Genomic DNA, 21,797 nt, shown 5'->3' on the forward strand with positions numbered 1-21,797 from the left:
GGTCACACCTCTCTTGTGGGCTTTCTCCTGGAAATGGAGATCAAGGCATATGGACAAGCTGATCAGGCCCTCCAAGTTGTTAGGTAGATCATGTCCTGAAAGATGGCAGTCCATTGAAGTTCAGATATGAGCATCCAAAAGTGAATGGCATTTTCACCTACAGTCCTGGATCCTTACCAGATGTAAAGTAATTCAGAGGCCATAACAGGATGTCCGCACCGGGGCACTTTGCTAATCATTGCCGGGCCAAGCCAGGAACCTCTAAGACCTAGATCTGATGGAAGATGCCACCTTAGGTCAAATTTTCAAATCCTAGTGCCAATACACCTCTTGATCAAGGACATCTATTTTGTTGTTCAAGCTTTCCTGGATACCGGTGCCGGAGGCAGCTTCATCTATGAGTCGTTGCTACATCAGTATGGTATTCCGACCGTTCTATTGGATACCACGTTTGCCATCTCATCTGTTTATGGGGAACCCTTACTGGGATGGATCACAAGGACCAGCCTCCTGTACCAGCCTCTTGTAGCAGCCTCCTGCAGACCAGCCTTCAGCACCAAGAGCACATTAGCCTATATGTGCTTCTAACAGCAGTCAGTTAGGTCATTCTAGGCCTACTATGGTTCATGTTGCCCTACATTGCCAGATGGAGCCTCATTGCCAGGGTTTGCCTGTCTTGCATCTCAACCAGAAAGTGAACCCAGAATTTTCTGGTCTGCCACTGCAGTACACAGAATACACTGATGTCTTTAGCAAACAGCAGGTGGAAGTCCTGCCCCCACACCGCTCATATGACTCTGCTATTGATTTGGTGCCAGGGAAGGTACCGCCCAGGGGCAGGGTCTACCCACTTTCTGCACCAGAAACAGAGGCTCCATGAGCCTCTATGCCAAGTTAGAAAAGTGGATTTTTGACCAGGAAGAACTTGCCTTCCTGGGATATATTATCTCTTGCCAATATTCAGTATTAGCTGGCTAACTCTGTTTGGGCCACAGACTGTCCTAAAGATAGCTGGATAAACTTATCTGGCTACCTTTAAGATAGCTGGGTGTATTCAGCGGCATGACTGTACCACTGAATATACCCGGTTAGTTAGCCAGATAAAGTTATCTGGCTAAGTAGCCAATCTGTAGAGATAGTTATCTGACTAACTGGCCAATCTGCAGAGCAGCCAAAAATGGACTCCAAGGTGAGTAGAACTGCACTAGAAACTATTTGTTTCAAACTTTTTAAAAATGAAATGAAAGAACAAATGAAATTGAAATTGTTTTCTTTCATTTGGTTTCAAAATGCTGCTGCTGACAAAACTCCTTCTGGGACTCCCCTCCCCTGCTGGACCCCTCTTATCCTCGATTTCTTTGTCTCCATCCAGGCAGGACTGATCCCCGGTCACTCCTGCGGTGCTGCAGGGACTCTGTGAAATGGCGCTGGAAAACCAAGCACAGTGCTGCTGTTAATTTTGCTCCTACCTTGTGAAGAAAAAGAAAACTAGAGTAACAGGGTTCATGGAGGTGGGGGAAGAACTGAAGGGACACAACAGTTTTCTCTTGTTTCGTTTCTGGCTTTTCTTTTGTTTGTCTGTCTTCGTTTTTTAAATTCATTTTTTGTTTTGTTTTTTCTCTTTTTGAATAAGTGAAAAGAAAAACAACTTGTATAATCTTCTCTTTGGGGACCTCCCAGAAGGCAGGGGCACACTGTTGTCCCCGAGGCCACTTCCTTACAGATCCTCCCTCCTCTCACACCGATACCCCAGGATGCTGGGGTCCTTTCTGCTGGGGAGAAAGATTCAATCTCCGAGGCTGGAGGCTCAAGGGGGTGGGAACAAATGTCTCTTGATCTTCTCTACTGTTTCTCTTCCAAATGCACTCACACTTGGAATGTCCTTGCTTTCGGGTACCTGGTATTAAAGAAGATGCTGGTCACTTTGTTGAGGTGTTCCAAAATAAATTTACTACAACCAAAAATACTCCAACTGATCTCACAGAAATAAAACAGTCCAAAAGTATGTTTCTTCTCAGTTCTGTCAGCTGAGTCAGTATCCCTTAGGGAGCAAGCACTAGGCAACAGCCCAATACTAAATGATAGAGAAGTGGGCTCCTAGTGGGAGCTGAGATCTCCTTATGGTTTTCTCTGATGTTAGCTCTTAGAGCTCTGGTGTTAGTCCCAAAAATCCAATGTATCTTCTCTCTCTCAGTGGGCCTGTTCCTCCTTTGCTGAGCAGAAGGAATCATGGCACCTTATCCTGATCTTCCACTGGCAGGGCTGAAAATCCTCCTGGGCAGGATCAGAAGCCAAAAGGACAATTCTCAAAATAAACAGCTCTCAAAACCTCTTCTTCCACTCTCACAAAATCCCCACTTCCAGACTTAGGGCTACTGGCCAGGGATACGCCTTCCACTGGGTCAGGCTGTGGGGCCTAAATTGGGGATCATTGCAACACTTTCCTACTTTCCGAAACTCCATCTCAAGTTGCCACACCGCTCTTCATGCATTGCTGCTTTTAGGGAGCCAACTGGCCAATCCAAGCAATGCTTTCTGGAGGTGCATCTAAGGGATGGTCACCAAACTACTACCACATTCTTAATCCTAGCCTAAGGCTTAAACTAGGGCAATGTACTCCCGGTGGAGCGCACTGTTAACCCGCATTTGGACACGCATTTTCAATGTGCTAGCTTTACCCCTTATTCAGTAAGGGGTAATAGCACGTCAAAATGCGTGTCCAACCCCCCCCCCCCCCCCCCGAAACTAATAGCGCCCGCAACATGCAGATGCATGTTGATGGCCCTATTAGTTATTCCCGCGCGATTCAGTAAGTAAAATGTGCAGCCAAGCCGCACATTTTACTTTCAGAAATTAGCGCTTACCCAAAGGTAGGCATTAATTTCTGCCAGCACCAGGAAAGTGCACAGAAAAGCAGTAAAAACTGCTTTTCTGTGCTCCCTCTGACTTAATATCATGATGATATTAAGTCGGAGGTCCCAAAAGTTAAAAATAATTAAAAAAAAAAAAAATTTAAAATCAGCCCGCGGCTCGCGGGTTGAAAACCGGACGCTCAATTTTGCCGGTGTCCGGTTTCTGAACCCGTGGCTGTCAGCGGATTTGAGAACCGACGCCGGCAAAATTGAGTGTCGGCTGTCAAACTCGCTGACAGGTGCCGCTCCTGTCAAAAAAGAGGCGCTAGGGACGCGCTAGTGTCCCTAGCGCCTCTTTTTACAGCAGGCCCTAATTTGAATATTATATTTTACTGAATCGAGCACAGGAGAGTGGCCTGTGCGCTCGCCTGCTCTCCCGTGATTTTTACTGTATCGGCCTGTTAGTGAGGGTCGCTTACATTAATAGCAAATAAAATGAAAACCAATTAAAAAACCTGAAATGAAAAAAAAATGCAAAATAAAAATCTGTGCACACCACTCTTTAGCCTTTCCTCATACAGGAATTGCTCCATCCCCTTTATCATTTTGTTCGCACTTCTCTGTACTAATTCTGCTATATCTTTTTTGAGATTTCGTGGCCAGAACTGCACACAATACTCAAGTTGAGGTCGCACCATGGAGCAATACAGAGGCATTATGATATTCTCTGTTTTATTCTCTATTCCTTTTCTGATAATTCCTAACATTCTATTTGCTTTTTTGACTGCTGCCGCACACTGAGCTGAGGATTTCAAAGCATTGTTCACAAGGACTCTGAAGTCCTTTTCCTAGGGGTGATTTCTAATACAGAGCCCAGCATTGTTTACCTGTAGTTGGGATTATTTTTTCTCTATATGCCTAACTTTGCACTTGTACACATTAAATTTAATCTGCTATTCAGTTTCCCAGATCTAAGTATATTCCTTTATGGGTAATGCTTAGCCAAGTGTAAATTTTGGAATTTATTTTTATATTAATAAGTCATTATGTGTATATTTTCAATGACGTTGCTGCCTGTTTGAGAGTAAAAATAGAGCTTGATATTCAGCCGCGGAGTGGCTAGTTAAGTTTGCCAGATATAGCTATCCGGGTAACTTAAGGGGGATATTCAGTGGCTTGGCCGCACCGCTGAATATCCCCAGCTATCTTAAAGTTAGCCAGATACATATATCCGTCTAAATGGCTTTTGAATATTGACCTTAGAATTAATCTGCAAAAGTCAGTCACATATGAATAAGTGGATTTTTAAATTGCCTAATACGCACATAATTTCATAATCTGTACAACTTTGTTGGCATTACATATTCATTCCAGGGAACATTGTATTATGAGGGTGTATGTTAGCTAGCTGCAGATACCTTACATTTTTATAGAAACATGCATTAATGGCTTGCCATTAACAGGCCTAATTTTCTACCCCTTGTTTTGCTTCAACCTATATTACTCTTAACAAACCTTAGGAATCACCCAGTGAGTTGCGTTTTTATTATAACTCTATTCCTTCTCTAACCTCAGTCATAAGTGCCCCCTGGTGGAGACGTATGTTAACCTGGTACGTGACCTCTGGGTACCCTTACACTGATATATATTTTGGGATGGGGAGCAGGGAGAGAGGGGGAGGGAATGTTAGAAAATGATGCAATTGTGCACAGTCTGAAATCTCTTATAAATACAGTAGGTTTCGTTCTATAAATATTGCCAGTTGTGTAGGTACAATTATTGTACCAATTTAGCTGTTATCTACAGTACATAAATTGGTCAAAAATATGTAAGTTCATTTCCTGAGCTGTTCTTTGTAAAGCCAGTGCCTTATTCTAAGAAGGGGACGTTTGCCTGGTGCTTTGAGACTGGTTAATTATCTCAGTTGGTGGGAGATAATTATACTTGATGTATATGCTATTAGCACTGGAAAATCAGGGTAAAGAAACCCTAAAAATGGTAAATAAGAACTATTAGTGTTATCCTAGTTTTGTCTGGATCCTTGGGTGTTATTGACATACCCTTTCTTTGTTCTCTTTGAAATTAAAACAAAAACAAAAAATACAGTAATGCAAGAAGGATTTCTGTTTACATCATGAAGAGGAATCAGATTCAAAACTGTGGCTACCTCAACCATAACTGAGTGATGTGACTGGTTTATGGTTCATTTAGGCCTCTGCTTTGCTACTCCACCTCCTAGTCTCAGTGCAAACATCTGTCTTGGCTCATAGTCGTATTCTTGAGCCAAAACCATGTGGGAGATTGCAAATGGCCCAAATTAGCTCTCACTGGTTCCTAAAGACAATTATAGACACAAATTGTGCCCAGCACTTCATTGCCGGTGTCAAGGATAATAAATTGAATGCTTTAAGGTGTGGCCTAGTGGTAAGAGTAATAAGCTGAGACCCCTGCTTTTTCCCCACTGATATTCCTTACAACCTTGAAAAGTCACTGTGGGCTCTGTTTACTAAGTATTTTCCCAAGCACATACAATGGAAGAAAACCATTATTAAATAGACCTCTTTGTCTCCCATTGCCTCAGATACCCATTTGGACTGTAAACTCTTTAGGGGAAAGAAATGATCATATATGAATAATTGTTAAAAATTGAATAGCACTGCATTGTCTGATAGTGCTAAAAAATAATTCTGATTATGTATGTATAGTAGGGATGGACATTCAGGAGAAATGAAATAGCAAATTAGATGAAATTCCTATTTCATTTTGGAGCATTTTCAAAATAAAACAATTTAAATTTCAAAAAAATGTTGTAGGAAACTTGTTTCATTTGAAAATCTAATAAAGGTCATCCATTGGGCATAGGCCTGTCTAGGGAATAGGCTGAGATCCAAGAAGGGGCCACGACCTACTCCCAAGCATGACACTGGTGACTTGGCCTAGGCAAAGGCCCGAGGCCGGGGCCTCATCTACCCATAGGCTTCAGCCCAATGCAGGGGCCGTGGCCTACACCCAAGCATGATGCCAGGTTCTTGTCCTAGGCTGAGACCTGAGCAAAAGCCAAAAGATGTTGCCTAGGTCAGGAAATTTCTCAACCCCCCACTTAGCTTCTCCGTTGGGAATCCGATGTCATGGCCAGGACCAGGCCCAATGCCGGGACCTGGCTCAGAGGCCCAGTCCCGATGCATAAGCCTCAGATTAGGCCAGGGGCACAACACCAGGTCCTGGTCTGGTCCCGACGCCTGGGCCCAGGTCAAACAGTTAATACAATGAGCAAGTTGCTCATTGTATTAACTGTATCACTCCATGCAAGTTACCCCCATGCCTTCTGTAAAGGGTAGTAACTGCTGCTGTGCAGGTTAACCCATACACCCCTTTCTGCATTTCCAAAATCTAGCCTCTATGTTTATCCCGTGCCCTTTTGAATTCATTTACTTTTTTTGTCCTCACCTTTTCTTCAGGGAGGGCATTCCAGGCATGCAGGACCCTCTCTGTGAAGAAATATTTCCTGATGTTTTATTGCTGCTAAATAAGTGTGTATATTCATGGATATTGGGTTGCACATGTTTTTGAATTATTGTAAACATCAGTGGATGTAATTAATAAAATGATAAAAAAATTGATGTGTATGTATTATGTTAAGCACTGCTGATAAATGGTAATATTGATAACAAAATTGTTATGAGATTATAGTAAATTGTGAATGTTAATGCTATAAAAATGAACTCATAGGGTTCCCTATGTATGCTGTGATGGTTATTAAGTTCTACCAGGATCAGATCACTTTCATAGCCTTATAAATAATCATAGGTCAGTTTCAAAGTTTTTTGGAATTTTTTGCAGAATTTGCAGATAAAAATCAAGTACATATTTGACATATCTTTGAGGTCATTTTTGGTTAAGATTTTGCCACCAAGATAGGCATGAACACCAGTCTTGAAATAGTGAGTGTAGCCAGCTCGTTCTGTTAGATGTGGTTTGTATTCTGTAGATAACATCATTCACTGTTTTATTTCAGATGCTGTCATAATCCAGGAAAATAGAAAATACCCCTCTGAAGCAGATCCTGCATCAATACACGGACCCGTGTCCAGGTTCTAATAATCGCACAATTCAATTACATGAACCTTAGCAATAAGAGATAAATGCATGTTTACACGTATGTAATAATGAAGAAACATGAAAAATCAATTTATATTTTAATTAAGAAATACCAGTCGATTTCTAAGTTGGGACCTCAAGCTGCAACAGTATGCAATTTGAAAATCCAATATTGTTCTCTGTAATCAAATCAGCATTCAATGTCACCTTCCATGAGAAAGGGGTAACATGTTCAAGGAGTCTCCATTGTAGATCTTGAAATGAATGACCCATATCAATGCAGTGTGACACTAGGGGGCAGATTTTCAAAGGGTTACGCACGTAACCCCCGAAAAGCTGCCCCTTCCACCCCCTGTGGTGCGCGCAAGCCCCAGGACGTGCGTATGTCCCGGGGCATGTCGGGGTGTGTCGGGGGCGTGTCGTGGCCGGCGCATCATCGGGGGCGTTCCGGGGCAGGGCCGTGGGCGTGGTTCCAGCCCAGGGGCTTGGCCGCGGCCTCCGGACCAGCCCCTGGACCGGAACATGGTGTGCTGGCAACCAGCCGGTGCGCACAAGTTACGCCTGCCTCAGGCAGGCGTAACTTGTAAAATAAAGATGGGGGGGGGGGGGGGAATTAGGGCTGGGAGGTGGGTTAGATAGGGGAAGGGAGGGGAAGGTGGGAGGGGTGGAAGGAAAGTTCCCTCCGAGGCCGCTCCGATTTTGGAGCGACCTCGGAGGGAACGAAGGATGGCTGCGTGGCTCGGCGCGCGCAGGCTGCCAATTTTGCACAGCCTTGCGCGCACTGACCCTGTATTTTATAACATGCGCACGGCAGCGCGCGCATGTTATAAAATCGGGAGTAGATTTGTTCGCGCCGGGTTGCGTGAACAAATCTACTCCCACGCGCACCTTTTAAAATATATACCTAGGGGTGCTTGAAGTTTCTGTCATATGTCATACGGGCGACAGTCGCCCGTATGACATAGTGAGGGCAAAGGTAGTGCCAGCGCCATTTTGAAGATTGGCAATATAGCCCGCGTGCAGGAGGTCGCTCCTGGACCCCTGCTGGACTTTTGGCAAGTTTTGTGGGGGTCAGGAGGCCCCCCCAAGCTGGCCAAAAGTCCCTGGGGGTCCAACGGGGGTCCGGGGGCGATCTCCTGCACGCGTGACGTCGGGAGCCAGGAACCAAAATGGCGCCGGCGCTACCTTTGCCCTGTCACATGATAAGGGCAAAGGGCCACCGGCGCCATTTCTCAACGCAGTCGTGGCCAGAGAGAGGGAGATCGCGTCGGGACCCCCCCACTGGACCCCAGGTAATTTAAAACATTTTGGGGGGGGGGTTCAGGAGGGTAGGGGATTTGTTTTAAAGGTTCGGGGTGGGTTTTAGGGGTTTTTTGGTGTGCCGGTTTTCCCGCCCTCCCCCGATTTACGATTTTTAATGATTTTTAACCAAAAAAACCCACGACGATCAGATTTCCCTCCCCCCCAGCCAAAATCGATCGTTAAGACGATCGATCACACGATTCACACCCCTAGATGATACTGATGGCTGAAAATCAGATTATACACAGGACGTTTCCCAAGTCTCACCAGCCAGCTTTTTCACCGGATGATGAAAATGAAATCAGGCTGCTGGTTTGTACCAATTTGGTTGGTGCTCATTGCCCTTCATTTGAAGCCTTGGGGTGTTCCTGCCAGTCTGAATGGTTGTTTTGCTTCTTGCATGAACCAAAATGAAGTTTTTGCCTCTGCACATGCCTATTAGTGAGTAGATGTGTAGCTAATCCCTCTCTGACAGAGTGAGTGTGGGCAGAGATGAGTTTGGAGATATATGAAGAATATTGTATTTTACAAAATTGGATATACTGTATTTTTTAGTTGTATTGTTTTATTTGTCATACTGATTTAATAGATATTGATTTGCAATATAAGAACTTAAGATTTGCCATATTGGATCAGACAAAATGTCCATCAAGCCCTGTATCCTGTTTCCAACAGTGGCCAGTTCAGTTCACAAATGACTAGCAGGATCCCAAAAGGTAAATAGATTCCATCTTGTTTATTCTAGGGATAAGCAGTAGATTTCCCCAAGTCCACTTTAATAATGGTTTATGAACCTTTTCCTCCAGGAACTTGTCCAAAGCTTTCTTTTTTAAAATAAATTAAACACTAACAACTTTCACCATGTCCTCTGGCAATGAATTCCTGATCTTAAGTATGCATTCAGTAAAAATATATTTTCTCCTATTTGTTTTAAATGTACTACTTAGTAACTTTATTGCTGTTCCCTTGTCTTTGTACTTTTTGAAAGAGTAAACAACTGATTTGATTTATTATTTTATCATTTAATTAAATTATTTCTGTATTATTTTTTGGGAGTAACTTTACAGCTATGCAAGTAAGTCTAAAGTCTGCATTTAAATTATACATGCAGACTTTAATCAGCATTTTCAAAGGGAATGTATGTGCATAAGCTCTCTTTGAAAATGCTTCAATAATTGGCCCAGTATGCACATATATTAACTCACCAAATTACAGCTCCTCTTTGGAGGCCATATGATATGTGGGTTATGTGTACTTTATAAAATCGAAAAAATATACATTTAAGTTCCAATTTTTCCCCACTTTCATTGCCCAGAATGCCTTTCTGCAGTTTGTGTAAAAGTAGATGCATAACTGGGTTTTGTATCTCTCTTATGCACACGGAGCTCCTGGCTATTTTATAATAGCCATTTATGCACATAAAGCTGGGTTTTGTACATGTAAATAGCTTTGAAAATGACTATCTTAATTATGTATTATAACACATATTGAATAGGGACTTACTCATACTAAAGATGTGACCAAAATGAATCTAAACTATAGATAATTTTAAACTGCTGCTGGCATGTTTGCTGAAAATGAACAGTTCCCCATGTACTTGAAGATCATCTTCATTAGTATAGCTGTGAGACTGGCCCTCATTCACTAAATTATTAGGGCCCAATATTCAGTGTCATTTAGCCAGATAAGTTAGGACTCCAGCTAAGTGAGGGTGGCTCGACCGTACTGAGCAGCTGCAACTTTGCTGGATAACTGCTTACCTGGCTACGTAGCTAGCCAACGACGCACCACCGAGATCCATGAGACAGGATGCTGCCAGCCTCTTGCACCGCACCTCTCCTTAGGTTTCAAAGGGCCCGGGGCACCCCCTGATGACATCACAAGCTTAGCCCTATAAAGGGCCCTCTCTGTCTCTCCCTCACGGCCTCAGTAACAGGTCCAGCTACTGAGTGTGTAGAGTGTGTTGCTTCCCAAGTCTGTTCCAGTCTTTGTCTCTGTCTGCCTCAGTCCTCAGCTGCCTGTCTTGCTCCTGCTTTGCCTGTCTGCCTCAGCCCTATCCATCCCTCTTCCTCTCTCTCTCCTTTGGATGGATTCCTGGTTTGACCTTTGCTTGGATATGCCTGACTGCTGCCTGCCTCTGACCCTTGCCTGGAACCCGACACATCTACTCGCCACCTGCCTACAACCTTCACCTGGCCTCGGACCACTGCTCCATTCACTAGCAGAGATCCTTGCCTGCCTCCCCGACACCCAAAGGTTCAACCTGAGGGGAACACAGGCTGGTAAAGGTGAAACTCCTCTTTGGCCTCTGCTTTGCCTGGGTCCACTTGCTGATGGTGAGAACCTGCAGGGCTCCTGCCTGCAGATAAAGCTAGTCTCACCTCAGCCCAAGCATCCATAGATACAACAGCGATATAACGCATGTTAGAGCACTAAAGCAGCTTGATGCATTACCCAGTTAACTAGATAAGTAGCAATATTGAGACTTATCCAGCTAAGTTAGGCAGAGAAGTTATACCTGCTAATGAAAAATTCTAAAATTAGCTAGGTAAACTTATTTGACTTTAACTTATCTGGGTATATTCAGTGTTGTTTATCTGGCTAACTTGTTCATCCAGATAGTGGCTGAATATTGGGTCCGGGGATAGTAACTTTTAAACAGTTTCGCAGGCGCACATGCATGCGTATATGCTGGCTTGTGCCAATGGATGTGGCTATTTTATAATTGTGCGTATATTGTGTGCATGGTATAAAATAGGCTGTACGCACGTACATGTGTACACGATTTTATATAGACGTGTGCAAATGCTACCTCTACTGTGTAAGTGGGGGGATTTTAGTAGATGCACGCCCACACAATTACCAGTTTCCCCATTCCCAGTTCGCCTAGGTAAAGGATGGGACTTCCTAACCCCCCTAGTTAAGTAGCCTCCCTTTTACCCTGTTAGCCCTGACCCTTAAAACCCCGCTAACCTCTTTAGTTTTTTTTGTTTCACAACCTACATGCCATCCATAGCAGAAGTAAAGTTACATAGTAGGGGACACCAGAGCATGCTTGCACATATAAATACTTATACGCAGATTTCACTGAGAGATCTAAGACCAGTCCCTTTTTTGCAAAACATTTTGTGATTGTTACGGGAGATATATGCATACTCGTGCACTTTTAAAAAGCCACGCAGTTAGGGGTAGATTTTATAAATTTACGCGCGTGCGTACTTTTGTAACAAAAGTACACTGGATTTTATAAGATACGCACGTAGCCACACGTATCTTATAAAATCCGGGGTCGGCGTGCGCAAGGGGGTGCACATTTGTGCAACCTGTGTGCGCCGAGCCCGGCGCGCGCTGCCTGTTCCCTCCGAGGCCGCTCTGAAATCGGAGCTGCCTCGGAGGGAACTTTCCTTCCGCCTCCCCTCACCTTCCCCTACCTAACCCACCCCCCCGGCCCTATCTAAACCCCCCCTACGTTTGTTGGCAGATTTACGCCTGCCGAAAGCAGGCGTAAATCTGCGCGTGACAGCGGGCTGCTAGCACGCCATCACCCGACCCGGGGGCTGGTCTGGAGGCCTCAACCACGCCCCCGGGCTGGCACCATGCCCCCGGTCTCACCCCCGGTCTCACCCCCAGTCTCACCACGCCCCCTGACCCCCGGACATGCCCCCGGACACGCCCCCTTCCGCCCCTTTTACGAAGCCCCGGGTCTTACGCGCGTCCCAGGGCTATGCGCGCGCCGGCGGCCTATGCAAAATAGGTGCACCGGCGCACGAGTGCCCTGCGTGCGTAAATCCGGCCGGATTTACGCGTGCAGGGCTTTTAAAATCTGGCCCTATGTGTTGGCTCGACTTCTGTGTGTATCTTCTGGCTTTGGCATGCATAGGGTTTTTAAAATTCACCTTTTAGTATCTATCAGTACTTCAGATTCTTGCAAATGGAATTGTACAAGTTTGTCCATACTGTTTGCAAGCAATGAAATCTTTTATAAAATCACATAAATGGAGAAAGATCATTAGTGGAGTACCTCAGCAATCTGTACTGGGATCTGTGCTCTCCAACATATTTATAAATGATCTGGAAAAGGGAACAATGAGAGTGGTGATCACATTTGCAGATATTATGAAATTCTTCAAAGTTGTTGAAACAGCAGATGGTGAGGAACTGTTAAAGGACCTGTAGAGATTGGTAGATTGCACATTTGAATGGCAGATGAAATTTAATGTAGAAAAGTGCAAAGTGATGCACCAAGGGAAAAATAATCCCAACTACAGGTGCACGCTGCTGGCTTCTGTTTAAGAAGTCACCACCCAAGAAAAGGATCTTGGAGTCTTTGTGGACAGCTTGGCTCAGTGTGTGATGGCTGTTAAATATAGCAGATAGAATGTCAGGAATGATCCGAAAAGGAATGAAGAATAAAATGGAAAATATAATTTTGCCTCTGCATCCAGCCATGGTGTGACTGCAGCTTGAGAATTACGTGCAGTTCTGGTTGCTGCATCTCACAAAAAGACAGCAGAACTAGAAAATGTGCAACAACAATGATAACTGGGATAGAATGGCTCCCTTATAATGACAGGCTACACAGGTTAGGGTCTTCAACTTGGAAAAGAAATGGCTGAGAGGGGACCTGACAGAAATTTATGTAGCTCCCCTTTGCTGACTGCAGGGGTGGTAAAAGCTCTTTGCAGCCCTGGAACAGTTCAGAGAAAAACACAGAGTTCAAATCAGTTAGGCACCAGCCAAAGCCGAGGCCCAAGGGGAAACTTGCACTCATTCAAGACAAAAGGGCCAGAGGTCTATGCCAAATTGTTCCAACAGATAGAATTTATTCTGTTTAAAAAAAAAAAAAATAAAAAAAAAAAATAAAAATATATATATATATATAAAAGTCCAAGCAGAGCAGAATAACAGCAGGAAATTCAGTAGCAGAAGCCCAAGCAAAAGTGCAAAATAGATTTTTATTTCCAAATCTTCCACAACAGCACAGATGTTTCTCTTTATTTCACTAACCATCCTCTGGCCAGGGGTCTTCCCAATCCAACCCCATCAAGATCCTTTATTTCTCAAGACTTCTTTAATTCATGCATAACTCGGATTTTTGCACATCAACAAGGTCTATGTACCCACATAATTTAGACTACCCCTTTAATTATTCAAGATATTTATTCACGCTTTAAACATTCCTTACATTTATCTACGTCCTGTTGATGAGTTATTATTATTATTGTCTATGTAATATTTAATTTGTATTAATAATAACTCTGACGAGTTATTATTATTATTGTCTATGTAATATTTAATTTGTATTATTTATATTTGTATGTTATATGTTACTCATATGTTAAGAAACGCTGTTTAATGTAACGCCTTTATTGCGACAGTTTTGTTCTATGTAAACCGACCTGATTCGATACTTGTATTGAGAATGTCGGTATATAAAAATCCGAAATAAATAAATAAATAAGACCTTTTCTCCTGATACACCTCTGCTCAAACTGGGGGCTACCTAAGGCAGAACAACAAAACCCAAGACTACTGAAGGATTTTCTTTCCCCTTTGAAACTTTCTTGGGAATCTTTTCACTCTCAGGGACTCTTCTCACTCCCCACCTGTGCTGCAGGACTTAGCCCTAATCCTACAGGCCTCTTGACTCATGGGAGTCTCAGTCCTCTGCTTCTCCAACAGCTCCAGGTCACTCTCTCAAACCTCAACCTGTGGTCATCCCTGGGGGTCCAGCGGGGGTCCGGGAGTGATCTCCTGCGCTCATGACGTCGGGGGACAGGAACCAAAATGGCGCCGGCGCTAGGGATGTGAATCGTGTCCTCGATCGTCTTAACGATCGATTTCGGCTGGGAGGGGGAGGGAATCGTATTGTTGCCGTTTGGGGGGGTAAAATATCGTGAAAAATCGTTAAAAATCGAAAAATCGAAAAACCGGCACATTAAAACCCCCTAAAACCCACCCCCGACCCTTTAAATTAAATCCCCCACCCTCCCGAACCCCCCCCCAAATAACTTAAATAACCTGCGGGTCCAGCGGCGGTCCGGAACGGCAGCGGTCCGGAACGGGCTCCTGCTCCTGAATCTTGTCGTCTTCAGCCGGCGCCATTTTCCAAAATGGCGCCGAAAAATGGCGGCGGCCATAGACGAAAAAGATTGGACGGCAGGAGGTCCTTCCGGACCCCCGCTGGACTTTTGGCAAGTCTCGTGGGGGTCAGGAGGCCCCCCCACAAGCTGGCCAAAAGTTCCTGGAGGTCCAGCGGGGGTCAGGGAGCGATTTCCCGCCGCGAATCGTTTTCGTACGGAAAATGGCGCCGGCAGGAGATCGACTGCAGGAGGTCGTTCAGCGAGGCGCCGGAACCCTCGCTGAACGACCTCCTGCAGTCGATCTCCTGCCGGCGCCATTTTCCGTACGAAAACGATTCGCGGCGGGAAATCGCTCCCTGACCCCCGCTGGACCTCCAGGAACTTTTGGCCAGCTTGTGGGGGGCCTCCTGACCCCCACGAGACTTGCCAAAAGTCCAGCGGGGGTCCGGAAGGACCTCCTGCCGTCCAATCTTTTTCGTCTATGGCCGCCGCCATTTTTCGGCGCCATTTTGGAAAATGGCGCCGGCTGAAGACGACAAGATTCAGGAGCAGGAGCCCGTTCCGGACCGCCGCTGGACCCGCAGGTTATTTAAGTTATTGGGGGGGGGGGTTCGGGAGGGTGGGGGATTTAATTTAAAGGGTCGGGGGTGGGTTTTAGGGGGTTTTAGTGTGCCGGCTCACGATTCTAACGATTTATAACGATAAATCGTTAGAATCTGTATTGTATTGTGTTCCATAACGGTTTAAGACGATATTAAAATTATCGGACGATAATTTTAATCGTCCTAAAACGATTCACATCCCTAGCCGGCGCTACCTTTGCCCTGTGACAGGGCAAAGGTAGCGCCGGCGCCATTTTGGTTCCTGTCCCCCGACGTCATGAGCGCAGGAGATCACTCCTGGCGCCATTTCTATTAACGCACCTGTGGCCCGAGAGTGGAAGATCACACCGGGACCCCCCCACTGGACCCCAGGTAATTTAAGACATTTTGGGGGGGTTCGGGAGGGTGGGGGATTTATTTTAAAGGGTCGGGGGTGGGTTTTAGGGTTGTTTTAGTGTGCCGGTTTTCCCGCCCTCCCCCGATTTACGATTTACACGATTTAAAAAAAAAAACAAAACCGCGACGATCCAATTCCCTCCCCCCCCAGCCAAAATCGATCGTTAAGACGATCGATCACACGATTCACATCTCTGTTTAGATATAGTGGCTGTTACAAAGACCTGGTACACAAGAAACCATGACTGGGATATAGTTATGCCAGGCTACAATCTATTCAGGAAAGATAGACTAGGAAGGAAGGGAGCAGGCATGGCATTATAATGTAATAAAAAACAATATTAAAGCAACAGCATTGCTGGGCTTACAAGGTAAGGAGGAGGCATTGTGGGTTAATCTGGAAAGAGGGAATGGAACATTATTTATTGGTGTAATATACAAACCTCCATCACAGACAGAAGAAATGGATAGAGATTTAATGAAGGATATTCACATATTACTGTGAAAGGAGAGGTGCTATTGCTAGGGACATCAATCTGATGGATGTTAATTGGGACATCCCAGCTGCAGTGTCTTCTAGAAACAGGGAGATCCTGGATTCTTTACAAGGAGAACAGTTCTCTTAACTAGTAAGGAAAATAACATGAGAGGAGGTGATATGGGACCTGGTGCTTACCAATGGGGGCAGTATCTCATATGTTGTAATGGATGATCATCTGGGATGCAGTGACCACCGGATGATGTGATTCAGTATTAGGGTATAAGAGAGAAAGTTTCATTCAAAGGCAAGGGTCATAGACTTCAGGAAAACTAACTTTCTTAAAATGGGAGAGTACCTCAAGGATGGGAAAATCTAAGGGAAATAGATGATCAGTGACAAAGCTAAAAGAAGATATAAGAGCAACTAATCATTTTATTATAAATGTAAATAAAGGGAAGAGGAAAAGTAGACCATTATTTTCAAAAGAAGTAGCCGAAAAGGTAAAGGAGAAAAGTTTAGTATTCATAAACTACAAGAGATCGCAAAAAAAATATTACGGTTGTGGACCTCTGCATGGTGGTGTAATTAATTCAACCATCTAGGCAGACCCATGTATATAAAGTGTGCTATGCAACAGTGATTTTAGAGTGTATAGCAGTGAATGATGAGATGACATAACTGGCATCTCAGAGAACTGGTGGAAGGAGGATAACTAATGGGACAGTGCTGTATCAGGGTACAAATTATATCACCATCATAGGGAGGATCAACTTGGTGGGGGTGTGGCACTTTATGTCTAGAAGGGTATAGAGTCGAACAGAATAAAGATCATAGAAAAGACTAAATGCTCAGTAGAATCTATATGGGTAGGAAACCCATGTGTGTTGGGTAAGATTATAGTGATAGGAGTATAATAACGTCCATCTAGCCAAAATCGTCAGATAATGAAATGCTCAGAGAAATCAGGGAAGCTAAGCAATTAGGTAGTGCAGTAATAATGGGAGATTTCAATTACCCTACTCACACAAAGGAGTCGGCGGTTAACCACAACATATAATCTAAATCACCCAAAAATGTGGAACCCAAATAACAAATTGAATGTTAGCCTAAGAAGGTGTCAGCAAGCCTTGACGTTATGTGTCACTCTCAAGCAGACACTAACCGGTCTTATCTATCATTCACCTTCATCATAACTTTAATGCAAAAAGGTATTTTTTATTTTTTCTTTTTCAAAAATTAGTTAAAAATGTCCTCCATTATTATTATGAAAAATGACTCTTTCATGTATAAGGTGGTAAAGGAGCCCCGCTTGAGTAAGCTTCCTCAGGGGCGTATAGAAACACTTGGAAAAAAGGAAATGGAGGAACCCGGTTCGGGTTCCTCCATTTCCTTTTTTCCAAGATGGTTGAGACGTCTGGTCCCGTCTAAAACGGTAGCTGTGGTGTTACGAGATAAGATAAGTAATTGTTTCACCTTTTTACAAGTATGCAATTTCTTTTCTTTATTGATTTTATCTTAGATTTATGGCTCTACTTTGAAGTGTTTCTATACGCCCCTGAGGAAGCTTACTCAAGCGGGGCTCCTTTACCACCTTATACATGAAAGAGTCATTTTTCATAATAATAATGGAGGACATTTTTAACTAATTTTTGAAAAATAAAAAATACCTTTTTGCATTAAAGTTATGATGAAGGTGAATGATAGATAAGACCGGTTAGTGTCTGCTTGAGAGTGACACATAACATCAAGGCTTGCTGACACCTTCTTAGGCTAACATTCAATTTGTTATTTGGGTTCCACATTTTTGGGTGATTTAGATTTCAATTACCCCAATATTGACTTGGTAAATGTAACATCAAGACATGCTAGAGACATAAAGTTCCTGGATGGAATAAATGACTACTTCATGGAGCAATTGATTCAGGAACCAATGAGAGGGGGAGCTCTTTTAGATTTAATTCTTAGTGGAATGCAGGATCTGGTGAGAGAGGTAATGGTGGTAGGGCCACTTGGCAATAGTGATCATAACATGATCAAATTTGAACTAATGGCTGGAAGGGGAACACTATATATCTACAGCTCTAAGGGGTAGATTTTAAAAGAAGCGCGCGTCCATTGACATGCGCGCATGTTATAAAATCTGTTGACCGTGCAAACATAGCATTGGAGTTGGCTTTATAACTTATAAGAGAAGTAGTCCACTATGACCTTTCATACCTCACGGTATTGTCAGGTTGGGATCAACTTCATGCATGTTGAACTTCAGAGCGATGCTGTGATGTATACAGCACTGCCTCTTTCTCTGCTGCATATTGTAATTCTCCACCAAAGTAGTCCAAGTAATGGAAATGACTTTTAGAAACATAAAACCATGATTTATTTATTTATTTATTTATTTATTTAAAGCTTTTCTATACCGGCATTCATGATACAATCATATCATGCCGGTTTACAAATAACAGGGGGGTGCAATACCTTTGTTCTTTTTAACCAGTGCAGAGGAAGTAAAAAGTTACAATATAACAAGGTTGTTGAAACTGGGGGAGGAAGAAGACAAGAAAAGACAAGAATAAATATAAATCTTTACAGAAGTAGATTATTTACATTGTGCAGTAATGTCTCTTTATGGAATTTATGATGACAGAAAAAGACCATGTCGCCTATCCTGCTGCCTATCTACAACAACTGCTCTACAAATTAGAGATGTGCATCGGGTGCCTGATCGTTAGCGATTTCAGGTTTGTGGTTTTCCCGCAGATCGGCATTTTTTTTTTTAGTAAAAAATCGTTTTTCAGCTTAGTGTCTAACAAAAACTAACAAAATAAAAAAAATTAATGTTTTTTTGTTAGTGCGTGGTAACAAGAGTTAGTGTGTGCTAACTCTCGTTAGCGTGCACTAAGCCGAAAAATGATTTTTCACAAAAATTCGAGGAAAATGCGATCGTTTATCGATTTTTGCCGATATTTGACGAATTAAGAAATGTACGGTATTTTAATTCATCATAAAAATGATCCACATCCCTACTACAAACTCTGCAACTCCCTCGGTGCTTGTCCTATGCTTTCTTGAATTCAGATAGTGTTCTTGTTTTTTCCTCCTCCACTAGGAGGCCTTTTCATGCATCCACCACCTTTTCTGTAAAGAAATATTTCCTTAGATTACTCCTGAGTCTATCCCATGAACCCTCATTCCAGAGCCTCTTCCCATTGAAAGAGGCCTCACTTCTCTATCATATTTATTTATTTTTTAATTTATAGCCTGCTGAGATACAAAACTCAACGGGTTACAAAAAACATTCATAAAAGTCAAAATTCATCACAAAAAACATAAACAACACATAGGAAAATATTCAAATTAATTAATAGACAATAGCCGATAACTTTGAGACTGCAAGCATTATGATACCTGGTAGGAGAGAGACAGAGCTTGCTGCTGTGCGATCAGATATTCTTCAGCGCATCAAATTCATTGGAGAGCGTTGTTTTTTTAATTACACTGCTGCACAAGATATTACAATTTGCCAGAGACTATTTGATGCACAATCATATTTTCCAACCGGGTGTTGCAGTCTGGGAAGCTGCAGTCCAGGTGTGAACCCTTGAACCGAACTACCCTGGTTAGAGTAGCTCGGGAAGCGGAGCCACAGGCACAGGTCTTCACCCGGGAACCAGGAACCCCCGAGGAGGAGCCCGTAGGGTCCTAGAGCCTTGGGACTTAGGAGCACAGTAACAGTCTCTATAGAGAAGGCCTGGGCAAGAGTAATCCACAGAGTCCAGCAGCAGGAAACAGGAAGGCCCGGCGAGAGCGGGGCAGTAGATAGAGTCTGTAGCCTGCTGAACAAGCAGTAGAGAGCAGGCCCGGGATCTGTAGTATGCCGCGGAGCGGAGCAGACAGCCAGTCGATGCAGTCTCAGGTGCAGGCCAAGATCGGAGGCTGGCGGCAAGCAGGAGCGGAGTCGGGCACAAGCTGAGGTCAATGGCAGGCGGCTGGCAGAAGCGGAGTCAGGAACGAGCTGAGGTCAATGGCAGGCGGCAGGCAGAAACGGAGTCAGGGACGAGCTGAGGTCAATGGCAGGCGGCAGGCAGAAGCGGAGTCAGGAACGAGCTGAGGTCAATGGCAGGCAGAAGCGGAGTCAGGAATGAGCTGAGGTCAACCGGGAAAGCAGAACAGCAGAAACGCAACTAAGAACTACCAACAGTAGCGACCCTCGTTGCAAGGCAATGAGAAGGCAGATGAACGCCGGTTAAATCAGGCTTGGTGCGTGGCATAGTTAGCCCAGGCGGGGCCAGACTTCCGGTGTCTGTACGTCCATAATGCGCGTCCGGCAGCAGCGAGATGACCCAGTAATGGCGGACGCCCCACAGGCCCAGCAGAGCCGTGGAAGCGGCGTTCCCGGCATCGAAGGTGAGCTCTGAGTTCAGAAAAAAGAGGGGAAGCGGTGGAAACCGCAACAGTACCCCCCCCTTTATGGCCCCTTTTGAGTGGACCGGGTTTCTCTGGATGGTCCCGGTGGAACTGATGCAGGAGATCCTTGTCTAAGATATTACGGCTGGGCTCCCAGGTGTTATCTTCATCACCACACCCTTCCCAGGCTAGCAAATACTCCCATCTGATGACGGGGGAATGCTGACGGAGCCACGGAAGTCCCAGCACCAATGGATGCACGGCTCGTTCCAGGATGAGTAAAGAAATCTCCTCGGAGTGAAATAGACCCGTCTGCAAGGTTACAGGTCTCGTAGAGTGAGAGATAACTCCAGGCAACAGGGTCCCTCGGATCGAAGAGATGCGTAGAGGAGGATTCCTTGGTTCAGTAGGCAGGCCCAGTTGTTTCACGAGCTCGGCCACAATAAAGTTCCCCTCGGCCCCAGAATCGACAAAGGCCCGAATCTGGATCTCCCCACCGGGGTACTTGAGGGTTACAGGCAGAGTGCAGAGAGGAGCGGATCCGGTAGCGCCTAGGTGTAGCTCCTCGGTATAACCTAGGCACGGGCATTTCCCGGACGCTCAGTGCAAGATGACAGGAAATGTCCTTTACCTCCACAATAAAGGCAGAGGCCTAGTGAGCGCCGACGGCTCCTCTCTTCCAGAGTAAGTGGTGACCTGCCCAGCTGCATGGATTCAGAAGCAGGGTTGGCAGCAGGAGAAGTCCTTTGCAGCGGAGACCTGTGTAGGCGTGGCTGACTCCTATTAGCCGACCGAGTCTCTCTGTCACGCTGTTGAAGACAGCGGTCAACCTTGCCTGCAATGTCCATTAAGTCATTCAAGTCCTCAGGAATCTCCCGTCCTGCCAGTTCATCTTTAATCCGACCAGCCAGACCTTCCAGGAAGATCCCTTTTAAACAATCGTCCTGCCAAGCCAGTTCCATGGCCAGGGTCCGGAAGTTGATAATGTACTCCGCTACTGGGCATGTGCCCTGTCGGAGATGCAGGAATTCAGACGCCGCCGTGGACTGGCGTGCAGGGTCATCAAAGGCCAGGCGAAACTGAAGAAGAAACTCCTGAAGATTCTGTAGCAGAGGATCGGAGCGTTCCCACAAGGGGGAAGCCCATTCTAGTGCTTTGCCATCCAGTAGAGAAAAAATATAGGCCACTTTAGCCGCTTCAGTGGGAAACTGGGTTGGCAACAAGGTGAACCGTACTTGACATTGGTTCAGGAACCTGCGGCAGGACTTACTGTCCCCAGCGTACCTGCTAGGGGCTGGCAACTGTGTATTGGGAACAGCGACAGATACAGAAGACCCTTGGCGAGTAGAAGCTTCTAGACGAGAGACCAGTTGATCCACAGCGGCAGCAAGAGTATCAATACAGTGTTGCTGCTGTTGAAGGCGCTGCGCTATTCCAGGGATAGCCTGCAGGCTGGGAGACTCCGCCGAGTCCATGGCCTTGCAAACTGTTGCAGTCTGGGAAGCTGCAGTCCAGGTGTGAACCCTTGAACCGAACTACCCTGGTTAGAGTAGCTCGGGAGGCGGAGCTACAGGCACAG

Source organism: Rhinatrema bivittatum, chromosome 18 (genome assembly GCF_901001135.1).
Source record: "Rhinatrema bivittatum chromosome 18, aRhiBiv1.1, whole genome shotgun sequence".
In the NCBI taxonomy this organism is placed as follows: Eukaryota; Metazoa; Chordata; class Amphibia; order Gymnophiona; family Rhinatrematidae; genus Rhinatrema; species Rhinatrema bivittatum.